At 44.8% G+C, this 15,001-nt stretch overlaps 1 protein-coding gene across 2 annotated transcripts in view; it reads right to left on the bottom strand.

Annotated features, from left to right (window-relative positions):
* Window positions 1-15,001, bottom strand: part of LOC126282013 (zwei Ig domain protein zig-8-like) — a 1,268,067-nt gene that overhangs the window by 523,860 nt on the left and 729,206 nt on the right. The gene's annotated exons all lie outside the window — the stretch shown is intronic.

Raw genomic sequence — 15,001 nt, 5'->3', positions numbered from 1 at the left:
ACATCGATGTTGTCGCCAGTGGTCGGCGGAAGGTGCACGTGCCCGTCGACCTGGGACCGAACCGCAGCGACGCACGGATGCACGCCAGGACCGTAGGCTCCTACGCAGTGCCGTAGGGGACCGCACCGCAACTTCCCAGCAAATTAGGGACACTGTTGTTCCTGGGGTATCGGCGAGGACCATTCGCAACAGTCTCCATGAAGCTGGGCTACGGTCCCGCACACTGTTAGGCCGTCTTCCGCTCACGCCCGAACATCGTGCAGCCCGCCTCCAGTGGTGTCGCGACAGTCGTGAATGGAGGGACGAATGGAGACGTGTCGTCTTCAGCGATGAGAGTCGCTTCTGCCTTGGTGCCAATGATGGTCGTATGCGTGTTTGGCGCCGTGCAGGTGAGCGCCACAGTCAGGACTGCATACGACCGAGGCACACAGGGCCAACACTCGGCATCATGGTGTGGGGAGCGATCTCCTACACTGGCCGTACACCTCTGGTGATCGTCGAGGGGACATCCAAACCGTCATCGAACCCATCGTTCTACCATTCCTAGCCCGGCAAAGGAACTTGCAGTTCCAACAGGACAATGCACGTCCGCATGTATCCCGTGCCACCCAACGTGCTCTAGAAGGTGTAAGTCAACTACCCTGGCCAGCAAGATCTCCGGATCTGTCCCCCATTGAGCATGTTTGGGACTGGATGAAGCGTAGTCTCACGCGGTCTGCACGTCCAGCACGAACGCTGGTCCAACTGAGGCGCCAGGTGGAAATGGCATGGCAAGCCGTTCCACAGGACTACATCCAGCATTTCTACGATCGTCTCCATGGGAGAATAGCAGCCTTCATTGCTTCGAAAGGTGGATATACACTGTACTAGAGCCGACATTGTGCATGCTCTGTTGCCTGTGTCTATGTGCCTGTGGTTCTGTCAGTGTGATCATGTGATGTATCTGACCCCCGGAATGTGTCAATAACGTTTCCCGTTCCTGGGACAATGAATTCACTGTGTTCTTATTTCAATTTCCAGGAGTGTATTAGCCACTATTAGTAACTCCTCGTATACTATGAATGTCCAAGACGCTACTCCTGGCGGGTGTAAAATGAATGTGCGTAACGGAGAATAATAAATTCTAAAATGAAGATTTGGTCCTGTCTGGCTATCCCCTGAATCAGATCTTAGGATCTCTTAATTCTATAAATTACAATCTAAACATAAATGATTGATGATGGCAACTAAACCTGCCTAATGATAAACGTTGTTCCTGCTTATATATTTACTGTAGATTAAAAAAAAACTTTATATTACAAAGTTTACATTTTCTAAGTTAAATTACTAATCAATTGTCTAACTCTGCCCCTTATTATGACTGCGAGTTCTAATATCAATAACGCGTAGGAAACAGTTTGCCAAAACTAACGTGAAGCGTGGACTCTGGGAAAGGCAGCGGAAAAGAGACTGGAAACAATGGAAATGTGGATATGGAGAAGACTGACGAAAACAAGCTGGATAGATAGAAAAAGTAATTAACACATCTTAAGAGAAGTGAATGAGAACAGAACGCTGCTAAATTATATAGGAAGAAGAAAATAAAAAAAATGATAGGGCACATAATGAGACTCAACCAGTTCCTAAAGAATGTATTTGAAGGAAACGTTATAGGGAAAGATCCAAGAGGCAGCACAAGAGAAACATATTTTAACAACATCAAAGAAGATATGGGGATAAAATCGTATGACGAATTGAAGAGGATGACAATGGAGAGAGGGACGTGGCTAAATCGACAAGGCATAGCCTTTAGTTTATGATGATTATCACCTTTCATGCAATAAGCGTTAACAATTATTTACAAGACGTACGAGACAATGTCAGTTTTTCTTTATATATTCATATATATGACGTACAACCTATCACATGGTACCTAATTGTGTTTGTAGATCACGCGCAAAGTATGTGGATGAGTTCTTGTAAGGTGGAAATTATAGACACCTTACAAAGGAATTAATTTATGGGCTGACACTCATTTAAAATTTCTCCCATCCATTCTTCAAACAGTCTTCTGTAAACACGGAAACAGAAGAATATGGAGGACACTTATTAGACGTGGACATGCCGTCCTGTTTCACGGAGGCGACGACCTCAGATTCCACCAGCGTGTGGGAGGACCAAGCGAGATGCGGCACTGCTATCTGTAGTGGCGAACAAGCCGGTCTTGCATTCAGGAGAGTGGATGTTCAAAAACCTGTCCAGTTGTTTTAGCCTAACTCGCGCTCGCTTATCCACGAAAAACAAGCAGTTTAGTGCAATTTATCTCGATGAACACTTATTTTTCAAATAATAAAGGCGACTGAAAACAAGTAGCACAACAAAACATTTACTACTATCTTTTTCGTTGTAGACGTTAGTTCATTATGGTTACCTGTTGAACAGCTATCTCTTTTTCTTTGCCAACTACAAATATGCCATGAGCGTAATTACTTCAGAGTTAATAATGAGATTCATATTATATTCTCAATAAATAAACATCTGAATGTCTTCGTAACAGAATGGTTAGCGTTTCTCCAACCATTACGGAAGGACTCGGTTTCGGTTTCGGGGAACGATTCAATTCTTTCTTAGATATAGTGGTCCGAAATACACTCATTCTCGTTAAGGCAAAATGAGGAACTGCTTCAGTACAAAAGAAGCTGCAACTTCAGGATTCATCTACTTGCAATAACGGGTGGAGGGTTTGGTATCATGCTGATCTCATGTCCCACGAGCATAGACTATGTGATCAAAAGTATCCCGAAACTTGGCTGAATATGACTTGAAAGTTTGTGGAGCCCTCCATCGGTAATTCTGGAAATCAGTATCGTGTTGGCTCATCCTCAGCCTTGACAGCTTCCACTCCAGTAGGTATACGTTCAATCAGATGCTAGAAGGTTTCTTGGCGAGTGACAGCCCATTTCCAGAAAGTGCTGCAATGAGGAGATGTATCGATGTCGTTGGTAAGGGCTAGCACGAAGTGGCGTTCCAAAAGATCTCAAGGTGTTCTGTAGGATTCAAGTCAGTCCATTACAGGGATGTTATTGTCGTGTAACCACTCCGCCACAGGCCGTGCTTTATAAACAGTTGCTCGATCGTGTTGAAAGATGCAATCGTCATCCTCGAATGGCTCTTCAACAGTAGGAAGGAAGAAGGAGTGCTTCAAACATCAATTTAGGCCTGTGCTGTGATAGTGTTACTCAAAACAACAAGGGGTGCTAGCCCCCTCTATAAAACACAGGAGCACACCATAACATCTCCGCCTCCGAATATTACTGTAGGCGCTACATACGCTGACAGATGGCGTTCACCGGGCATTCGCGATACCCACACCCTGTCATCGGATGGACACATTGTGTATCGGAATTCGTCACTGCACACAACGTTTTTCCACTGTTGAATCGTCCAATGTTTACGCTCTTTACATCCACGCAGGCGTCGTTTGGCATTTACAGGCGTGATGTGTGGCTTATGAGCAGCCGTTTGACAATGAAATCCAAGTTTTCCCACCTCCCGCCTGTCATAGTAATTGTAGTGGATCCTGATGCAGTTTGGATTTCCTGTGCGATGGTTTGGACAGATGTCTGCCTATTACACATTACAAACCTCTTCAACAGTCGACAGTCTCTGTCAGTGAACAGACGACGTCGGCCTGTAAGCTTTTTTTCTGTACGCGTCCCTTCACCTTTCCAATTCACTATCACATGGGCAACAGTGCACCTACGGATGTTTATTATTGTGGAAATCTCGCATACAGACGTATGATACAAGTGACACCCAACTATCTGATCATGTTCGAAGACCGTGAGTTTCGCGGAGCCATCCATTCTGCTCTCTCATGATGTGTAATGGTTACTGAGGATGCTGATATGGAGTAACTGGCAGTAGGTGGCAAGACAATGCACCTAATATGAAAAACGTATATGTTGTGGGGTGTCAGGATACTTTTGGTCACATACTGAAGGTAGCACATCGGCTAGTGGGATCATGACTATTACGTAGCACGTGAGTGGCATTTACATAATAAATAAACGTTACTGTCTGTTCTTCACGACAGCTTATTCTTAGCTACAGCTCCATCTCCGAACCTATACCCACTTCTTTACTGCTTTTGAATGAACGATATGTGAGGGCCCAAGACTACGGGTAAATTATTGGAATAAAGCATGTAATATTCTTTCCAACAATATTCATAAAGGCAGGCGGTGTTCACGGGAGTCGAACGAATGCGTGTTGCCAACGAGCGCGGTGTGAATGTGGGCATCCAACTGCCACACGACGGGTGTTCGGCCTCGGCGTATGTTGAGTATGAGACTGTCTGGCCGTCAGAGGCGAGATGTTGCAGCAACCCGAAGTTGTCTGAATTGACGACTGAGATAGGATCAATGCTAGCCATGACCCGGCATGATCCGCTGTAATAGCAGACAGAGGGAGGTTATACGGAAGTTACCTACCTTTGGCTGTTGGGTCGGTGTGAGGGTCCCAGTTGTATCACTGTTTCAGTGAGTATTCCTGAAAACAACCCAGGGCCCTTCCCTTGGTTCGCCACCTGCAGCACATAACTGTGTTGATGAGAGTTAGTGCCGTGAGCTATTTACCTGCCGTTAATACGGCTTTCTGTGAGCAGTCTACCGCAGGAGAATTTCTGTAGATTCTCTTTATTCTGTTTTAAATGAGCTCGTGTGGCATTGTTGACCGGAAGGCCCCATCCTGGGAAGTTCAGCCGCCGAGTGCAAGACTTATTTCAGCCGACGCCACATTGGACGATTTCCATGCCTGTCACGAAGATGAGGACCACGCAACGCCCAGGCGACGAGCGGAGAAGATCTCCAACCAGGCTGAAATCGAATCCCGGCCCGGTGCATGGGTTCGTTCGCTTAAATTGACAGGTTTCTGTAAATGTTGAAATTTGTAGGTATTTTTATCCATAAATCTATTTAGTAGTTTCAGGTGACTGAGTCCTTATTAGATAATTTGTGTCATGGAGTTTATTGTGTACCTTTAGATGGGTTAGTTCGCATAAGCTGACTATCCACTAAGATTCTTAGGATATTACGTTGCCCAATAACACGGTGTGCATTAATTAATTGGTGAGGAAGTCTTTTACCTAAAAAGTGTCCAGTACCTTTCCATCCCGAGATCCGTGGGTCCATGTCTAGCAACTCCAAGATATCATCCCACCCTTGTCCTTCCTGGTCTCAAAGGGGGAGAGGTTTCAAGTTTCATCTCCCACCCAGCTCCTCCATCACAACTCCATTGGGAGGGCCCAACACTGGGGGCAAGCCACTGATATAAAGAATGACACATTTTTTCTAACACGATTTATGGGAACATTTTGGATTTTAATATAATAATATTCCATTCGCGTTGAATATTATGTGTAAAATTTAAATTAGTTCTAATTGTCGTACAAAATTTCCAATAAGTTGGAATACAGATATTAACATAAAGTTGCCCTGCATGCAACAAATTATAGACATTCAAAGCTCTTGTTAAACTTGTACCAATAAAATATCAGAGAACAAACTGAAATCATAGAACTAGAAAGTAACAATATCGATAATGCGCCACCAAACTATGTATACTGATCAATACCACGTTAAACGGAATCGTGTCCCCTTTGAAACATTGCAACTTTGAGAATTAGATATTTCCTTAGTTTCACACTTCGGGCGAATTCCAGGGTGACGCTTTAAGAAACCACAGGTCGGAAATCGCCTCACACTTAGATATGCAGAGATTCCGTCCGCCTCCCCTCGCCACCGCGCTAAAATGGCCTTGTCATTGACAGGATAGTTAACCCTGATCTTCCTTCCTTCCCAGCAGAAAGTCCGTAATAACGAAAATATTTCGAGGTGTTAATGAGGAGTGATCATTTCTTTACATTTATTTTTCACGTGTGACTGATCCAAATTACTCTGCTGAGATGGTGGTCTCCAAGTAATGGATTTCTGTCGACAAGCACGAACTGTGGATTGAAACTGCTGGCTCCGCACCCACCATAAATACTGCGAGTGTTTCAAGAGTAAGCAAGAGATGTTGTATGTCATCTTATGTGACCAGATAAAGGATCCTGTGCTACAGTACAAATGTGGTCGGACGATGTCGGAATATATGACGAGGAGTGTGATGAGGTAATGGTGTAGTCGTTGTCCTTGCCCCAGACTTGTGGTGATCATTGATAAATGCATTTACGAATCCAACAATATTTTTGAATCTTTGTTTGCTCGGGACGTGAAAGACATCTCGAGCAACTCTCCAGTAATGGAATTCATCTACAGAGCCCTTCTGAAAAGTAATCGTTTAACGGACAACTCAGCGTTAGTATTGGTGATTGGGGGTTGGCATAAAATTTTAAACGAAAGCTGTCAGTTCCGATTTACCTCTGAGAGACATCACTAACATCAAACCGAGATTAAAATAAAAAGATTTTCGAAAGGCCAACATTGTGGAAATTCTGTTTTCCTCTCCAAATTTTAATGTGAATTTTTTGATCATTAACTGAATTTGGGGAATGCTGCTTGTTCTAAATTAATGACATGCTCTTATTTTAACTTTTCACACTGAGCAAAAATAATTAGTAGTGTTAATCGACTGATATACCTAGTCTGAAGTGCAGAGACTGTCAAAAGGCCATCAGTGCCGTAACGTGATTCATACCCCCTACACAACCATCAAATTGCACTCGTCAGAGGAATTTAACGTAATTTGAAGATTGAAATATAAAGTCCACGATTACAAGTACCTGGTAGCAGCAACGCTACGACGTACCAAATGGAGTAATGCTATCAGTAATAGAATGCGGTTAGTGAGGGTCACGCCAGAAAAAAAGACACTGTGGTGACGTGAGACTTCGGATAGCGATTTGCACATATACTGAAGCCAGTAGTGTCGTGTACGCAAATTGTAATAGGGCGGTGAATCGGAGGAACTGTCATTTGTACTCTGGTGATTTTGGTGAAAAGGTTTCCAACGTGATTATGGCCGCACGACGGGAATCAACAAAATTGGAACGCGGAATGGTAGTTAGCGCTAGACTCATTGGACATTCTGTTTCGGAAATCGTTGAGGATGTTAATATTCCGAGATACACAGCGCCGAGAATTCCAAATTTCAGTCTTTACCTCTCTCCACGGACACCTCAGTGGCCTTCACTTAAGGACACAGGGCATTGGCGTTTGTGTATCGTTGTCAGTGCTAATACACAAGCAACATTGCGTAAAATAAACTCAGAAATCAATGTAGAAGGTACGATGAACGTATTCTCTAGGAGAAGGAGGCGAACTTTGTCGTTAATGAGCTATGACAGAAGACGACCGACGCGAGTGCCTTTGCTAACAGAACGACATCGCCAGCAGCCTTTCTCGTGGGCTCGTGACCACGTCGGACGGACGCTACCGATTGGATAACTGTTGGCTAGTCAGAAGAGTCTCAATTTCGGTTGGTAAGAGCTGATGGTAAGTTTGGAATGCTGCGCAGAACTACGAAGCCATGGACTCAAGTTTTCGTCAAGTCATTTTGTCAGCTGGTGTTGGCTCGGTAATAGTGTCGGCTATACTTACATGGAATTGATTCGATCCTCTGATCGAACTGAAACGACCATTGACTGGAGAAGGCTGTATTCGGATAGTTAGAAATCATTTAAAATCATTTATGATGGGATTCTTTTGGATGACAATCCCCCATGTCATCGGGGAACAGTTTTTCGCGACTGGTTCGATCAACAATTCGAGCGAATGATTTGGCCACCCAGATGGCTCGTTATGAATCCCATCAAACGTTTATGGGACATGATCGAGAGGTCAGCTCGTGGACAAAATCCTGCACCACCAACTTGCACTGTGGATGCCTACAGAGGGAGCATGACTCAGTATTTCTGCACGCGACTCCCGATGATGAGAGTCCATGCCACGTCGAGTTGCTGCGCTACTCCGTGCAAAAATAAAGTCCGACACGATATTATGGGTTGTTCCATAACACTTGTCAGCTCAGTGTATTTATACACATAACTCAAAATCTTCAGGCCGGGCTCTCCAGAGAATTCAAGCGTACTTCTACGCCTCCCTGGAGAGGTGTGTATCCAACGATAAACGCGATCGACGGCCTCTCGACCCCAACCGACCCGCAGACTTGTGACAGCGCGCCGGAGTCTGGCTGTGGGTGTGGGTGGGGCGGCACCGCAACCGCCGAATGTAAACAACAGGGCAGCGGCAGGTGGACTGTTCCAATTGGAATTGGGAGCCTCGCGCCCTGTGTCGTTTTAATTAAACCACACCGGCTGCGCCGCCATGTTATTGAACGAAATGAATGTAAGCGCAGGTGAAGATGAATAACCACCCAATGTAAACCAGCCGACGTCACGGCCAAAGCAATTTAATAACACACTGGCCGAAAATTTGAAACGCGCCGTCTCTTTGTTTTTGACAACAAAAGCACCTGTACTATAATTGTTCTAAAACCGTGAATATTACTGACGGAGAAGTCTTTTTTTCAGTTATTACTCGCCTGACGTGTTTACTTACAGAGATAGATCGAATTTATCGTCAAGTGGACATTTATGTAGCTCTCGCTTTAAGTTATTCACTGTTATAAGATATACGATTTTGCTTATCACCGCTTGGTCCCGTTCCACGACCGAGCGAGGTGGCGCAGTGGCTAGCACACTGGACTCGCATTCGGGAGGACAACGGTTCAATCCCGCGTCCGGCCATCCTGATTTAGGTTTTCCGTGATGTCCATAAATCGCTCCAGGCAAATGAGGGGATGGTTCCTTTGAAAGGGCACGGCCGACTTCCTTCCCCGTCCTTACTTAATCCGACGAGACCGATGACCTTGCTGTCTGGTCTCCTTCCCCAAACAACACAACCCCAACCCGTTCCACGAAATTTAATGTGGTGTCTGTACCGTACACGTAACCACTTGCTGAGTATTGCTGATCCTCTTCCGAATGAAAAGCAACTTTTTTGGAGTGAAATGAACATCAATCAGAGAATTTAAACGAGCGATAAACCCTTTTACCTTCCGTGTGAGATATTTCACGAGATAAGTTCTTTAAGACTACGGAGCGCTAAATGGTGACATTGTTAAGACAACTGAATAATAGCAGAAGCACGATTCAGAAGTTGTTAAATCAGGTGGTCTCTTATTCGCACTTACTCTATGTAAACAGATCTACAGGCGATTGTCTTTCTTCGACTGGTCCAATACAAACGTAAACGTAAGCTGCATTTCCCACAACAGTGTCAACAATTATCTAACATTTAGAATAAAACGTCACTTTTCGTCTGTCGCTCTAGGATATTATTAGGTTATCGGCATCTCAGACCAACCATTCATAAATGTAAGATAACGTAGAATAACACATTGTGATTAATTATACCACCCACAATTGTTATGAGGCTACACTAAAATACCGATATTAGGTTATCCTGATTTATTTAACATAGTTTCAGAAGTGTTTCTGATATATGTGTGTGTCATTGAGATGTCTTCCCTTCCAGCGACGCTGTAGCACTTCGAGCACTTGCTGAGAAAACGTTCGTCTACCCAAACAATGGCTCTGGGCACTATGCGACTTAACTTCTGAGGTCATCAGTCGCCTAGAACTTAGAACTAATTAAACCTAACTAACTAATCACAACACACACATCCATGCTCGAGGTGGGATTCGAACCTGCGACCATAGCGGCTTCTCGGTTCCAGACTGTAGCACCCAGAAACGCATGGGTACTCCGACCGGCGTTTATCTAAGCTTTACGTACTGGCGCCTGTGGTGCAGTTTTGATGTTGGGAACAGGGCATAGCAACGTGTAAACCAGGAATGGTTTCTACGAAGAATACTTTTGGTGACAGGTGGATTCCTTTTATATTTCTAAACAAAGTGATCAATTACTTTCTAATTATTGTGATTGTTGTGTAATAAAATGGCAAGATAATTAAAGTACATACACTTCTCAGGATGTTTATTTTTCATTTCGCATGCTAAATATATATTTTCTAGAATTTAGTTTAGCCCTTCCCTTACAATGTATTGTAACACTCCATTTCGAAAGACACATCGAAAGCTCCGAGAAGAAATTCTAATCGGTCAACCGACGTCAGGTGAACTGAGGAGTATAAACCTAAGCAAGCCGTGATAACGATGATAGGGAGGGGAGGATCCTTTTACCAGCCCCTCCTCTTGCCCAGTAGGTATTATTCAGACCATTCTGACAACAAGTGACCAATGAGGAAATGAAGTATCTTTTTAAACGCACGTTCCGTGCGAATAGACACATATGATCAGACAGGGAAGCAGACGTATCAGGGGCCCCATTTCATACTACACTCCTGGAAACTGAAATAAGAACATCGTGAATTCATTGTCCCAGGAAGGGGAAACTTTATTGACACATTCCTGGGGTCAGATACATCACATGATCACACTGACAGAACCACAGGCACATAGACACAGGCAACAGAGCATGCACAGTGTCGGCACTAGTACAGTGTATATCCACCTTTCGCAGCAATGCAGGCTGCTATTCTCCCATGGAGACGATCGTAGAGATGCTGTATGTAGTCCTGTGGAACGGCTTGCCATGCCATTTCCACCTGGCGCCTCAGTTGGACCAGCGTTCGTGCTGGACGTGCAGACCGCGTGAGACGACGCTTCATCCAGTCCCAAAAAAGCTCAATGGGGGACAGATCCGGAGATCTTGCTGGCCAGGGTAGTTGACTTACACCTTCTAGAGCACGTTGGGTGGCACGGGATACATGCGGACGTGCATTGTCCTGTTGGAACAGCAAGTTCCCTTGCCGGTCTAGGAATGGTAGAACGATGGGTTTCGATGACGGTTTGGATGTACCGTGCACTATTCAGTGTCCCCTCGACGATCACCAGAGGTGTACGGCCAGTGTAGGAGATCGCTCCCCACACCATGATGCCGGCTGTTGGTCCTGTGTGCCTCGGTCGTATGCAGTCCTGATTATGGCGCTCACCTGCACGGAGCCAAACACGCATACGACCATCATTGGCACCAAGACAGAAGCGACACTCATCGCTGAAGGCGACACGTCTCCATTCGTCCCTCCATTCACGCCTGTCGCGAAACCAATGGAGGCGGGCTGCACGATGTTGGGGCGTGAGCGGAAGACGGCCTAACAGTGTGCGGGACCGTAGCCCAGCTTCATGGAGACGGTTGCGAATGGTCCTCGCCGATACCCCAGGAGCAACAGTGTCCCTAATTTGATGGGAAGTGGCGGTGCGGTCCCCTACGGCACTGCGTAGGATCCTACGGTCTTGGCGTGCATCCGTGCGTCGCTGCGGTCCGGTCCCAGGTCGACGGGCACGTGCACCTTCCGCCGACCACTGGCGACAACATCGATGTACTGTGGAGACCTCACGTCCCACGTGTTGAGCAATTCGGCGGTACGTCCACCCGGCCTCCCGCATGCCCACTATACGCCCTCGCTCAAAGTCCGTCAACTGCACATACGGTTCAGGACCACGCTGTCGCGGCTTGCTACCAGTGTTAAAGACCGCGATGGAGCTACGTATTCCACGGCAAACTGGCTGACACTGACGGCGGCGGTGCACAAATGCTGCGCAGCTAGCGCCATTCGACGGCCAATACCGCGGTTCCTGGTGTGTCCGCTGTGCCGTGCGTGTGATCATTGCTTGTACAGCCCTCTCGCAGTGTCCGGAGCAAGTATGGTGGGTCTGACACACCGGTGTCAATGTGTTCTTTTTTCCATTTCGAGGAGTGTATATTATCCGCCCTCTCTAATACAAACAAGGATTCATAAAACCCTCCCTGATATGCTGATACATCATGTTATATGACTTTGGCGTAGAATTGTAACTTGTACACGCTTATCTTCCATACTAACAGGATGAAAATATGTGTAAGAAGAAACTGAGACTGCAATGAAGTCTCTCAGATCATTGGACCTATAAGTATTTTTGCATAAGTAACTGGAAGAGTTTTGCGTGAGAATTGTTGCATCATTCACGATATTCACTAAATCTGACACCATTTAAACTCCCATTCAAAAAGCAATGCCTCAGGAAGACATTTAACTTGCAGTTAACGTATTATGGCAGTTGTAGACGGATAGGTTTCAGACTTATCAGAATCGTAATAGGCGGATGGAGAAACTCTGTGGATAAATGACTGACAATATGCCGTGATATCACGGGTGATATTTAGGGAAAAAGGTGCAATTTTATTTAAAATGTACATTGTTTGGGTGAGAGATGTGCAGGTGTCTATCGATATCCGGCGCTGCTATACATACAGTGGAACAGTGTGACAGAGGATGTGTGCGACAGACACGACGACCAGTATTCGATGCAGCTCATCTAGATTACGACTGTGTCAATTTGTGGGCCGGGAAATTACGCTGAAGTCTATTTCATGGTATTTCTATTTTCGAGACATTTGGGTCTGTGCAAATGCTTCATTGCTATTACATAGCATCCTCCTCAGGAAAACAGTTATCTGAGGTTTAATGATCTCAGTTGAAACGTTACTCATGTAGGATAAGAACCACTGAGAGGGACGTGGTAATATTTCGCAGAGCATATTGATTACCTCTGTTCTTAGAGAAATGACAACAGGCTTAAGAGAATTTGAGAAATAGCGGGCTGAGAATGGTCGCTTTGGAAACGACGAAGCAGATGAGTTGAGCGCCTGCTACTGTCGTGAGCATGTGTCGAAACTGGTTGAAGGATGGCGAAACCACGGGCAGCTGTTCGACGCCCACGGCTCATCACAGAACGTCAAAGATGCTACAGCTGTGTGAAGCAGGATACACTGAGATCTGTTTCATATCTAACGACAGGGTAAACGCTATGTGAGATATCTATATCTACATCTAGATCTACGTGATTACCCTGCAATTCACAATACCCAGGCTGCAAGGAGACCTGTCGACAACGAGGGCACTAGAAACGAAGCACATGCTCGGATTAGCGAAGGTTGGGGAATGCAGTCGGCTATGCCCTTTCAAAGAAACCATCCCGGCACTTTCCTGAAGCGATTTTCAGAAATCACGGGAAACCTAAATCAGGATGGCTGGACACGGGTTTGAACTGTCGTCCTCTCGAATGTGAGTCCAGTGTGCTATCCACTTTGTCACCTCGCTCTGTACGATGAGATACACACGTGGGCTCACGTGGAACCCTTGGTTGTAAGTGAAGGTACCATGATGTCTCTGGATTATATTAGCGTTACTAAGGACCACTTGCAACAACTAGCAGACCAAATTCTCCCTGACGACAATGGTATCGTCCAGAAAGATAACTGTCCCTTCTCATAAGCGAAGAATAGTGCTACAGTGATTTGAGGTTGATGTAATGAAGCAACGTTGATGCCTTGACAACCTGATATACATTATCTGTTGTCGACGAAATACATCTGGGAAGCCATCGGGCGCCATCTACGCGACCACTAATCGGCGGCCAACTTAGGGGAATTGCGTGACATTTGGGTACATAATTTATGTGGCGCCAAATACCACCTGAGACGTAACAAGGGCTTTTAGATTGCAGGACACGTAAGATCTGTAGGTAGACCAATGCGGTTTACAGCATGTGATGATACAATTTTGCTTCATCAGCGTGTTTCGCCAGTTTACATCACTGACAGTAACACACCTCCTGACATAAGCTCCACAATTACAATAGAGTACTGAATTCATGACATATAATTAGAAATTAAGCCTACTAGTAATAAAGGATTCATCCCATACTTATCACGTCTGAATACTGATGCTGAATTAGTTGTCATCTATTACGTCTTAGGCCGGCTGGTGCGGCCGAGGGGTTCTAGCCGCTTCAGTCTAGAACCACGCAACCGCTACAGTCGCAGGTTCGAATCCTGCCTCGGTCATGGATGTGTGTGATGTCCTTAGGTTAGTCAGTTTTAAGTAGTTGTAAGTTCTAAGGAACTGATGACCTTAGATGTTAAGTCCCATAGTGCCCAGAGCCATTTGAACTGTTTTTTATAACGTCTTACAGAATTCATGACCAGAGCCTTAGGTACGCAGCGAGAACATGCTGACGTAGGTAATTGATTATTACGAGTAACAACACTTAAAAGTAACTTGCAGATTATGAAATTTCTCTCAGAAAAAATTTTCGCTTCAGTTAAAAGGCTGATTTTATACTGTTACACGACGGTCGGCATTACACACATTCCACTTGAATCCCAATTGATTTGTATATTTTGAGTCATACATGTGAGCTTAGTCCGGAAAAAATGTTAAGTTTGTCTTTCTGTTTTTGTTCTGTAGCATTTCTATGCATTGAAATTCTGGTGAAACAGAACAATAGGGACCGATGATCTCGCTGTTTGGTCCCCTCCCCCAAACCATCCATCCATTCAGAATAATAAGATGTATGAAGAAGGACTGCTGCTATTCTTGGACATTAAAAATACCCCATACACTCACTTCCGTGATTCATTTGTTCCAAGACGAGGTCTGTTTTCCTGTGTCGTCTACAGGTGAATGGCCTGTTACATTCTTAAAAGCAGAAGATGCCCAATCTCAGAGGTTTGTCCGATGTTTCTCGAGTATGTTATACTCCATGGATATACATAAATTTATTAACAAAATTTTATGTCTAGATCGAACTTTATTTATTGTCATTACGGCACAAAATAAGAAGAAAGACACAAATCGTAGCAGTGAAAGATTTATGTCTTTCTTCCTACTTTTATTATTTGAAGAAATCTTTTAAAAGAGGACTGTCTTTTTCTGTAAACCTTTATTTGAGTTTTCACTGCTCAATCACATCACATCAAACCAGCGTGATTCATAGTAGGTTTAGGTATCGGGAGGTATCCTTCCTCCGCCCCTGATTTCATTTTTACGTATTAAGTAGTTTTATTATAAAGCTGTCCCATATTACGTAATCCTTATGTAACCTCACGTGTTGAAATGCATTACGAGATCTATATTCATATATGTGATTGAATCCTTATGTAACTTCATGTTT

The sequence above is a fragment of the Schistocerca gregaria genome, chromosome 7 (assembly GCF_023897955.1).
Source record: "Schistocerca gregaria isolate iqSchGreg1 chromosome 7, iqSchGreg1.2, whole genome shotgun sequence".
NCBI lineage: Eukaryota > Metazoa > Arthropoda > Insecta > Orthoptera > Acrididae > Schistocerca > Schistocerca gregaria.
This window is presented reverse-complemented; position numbering and strand designations above follow the sequence as displayed.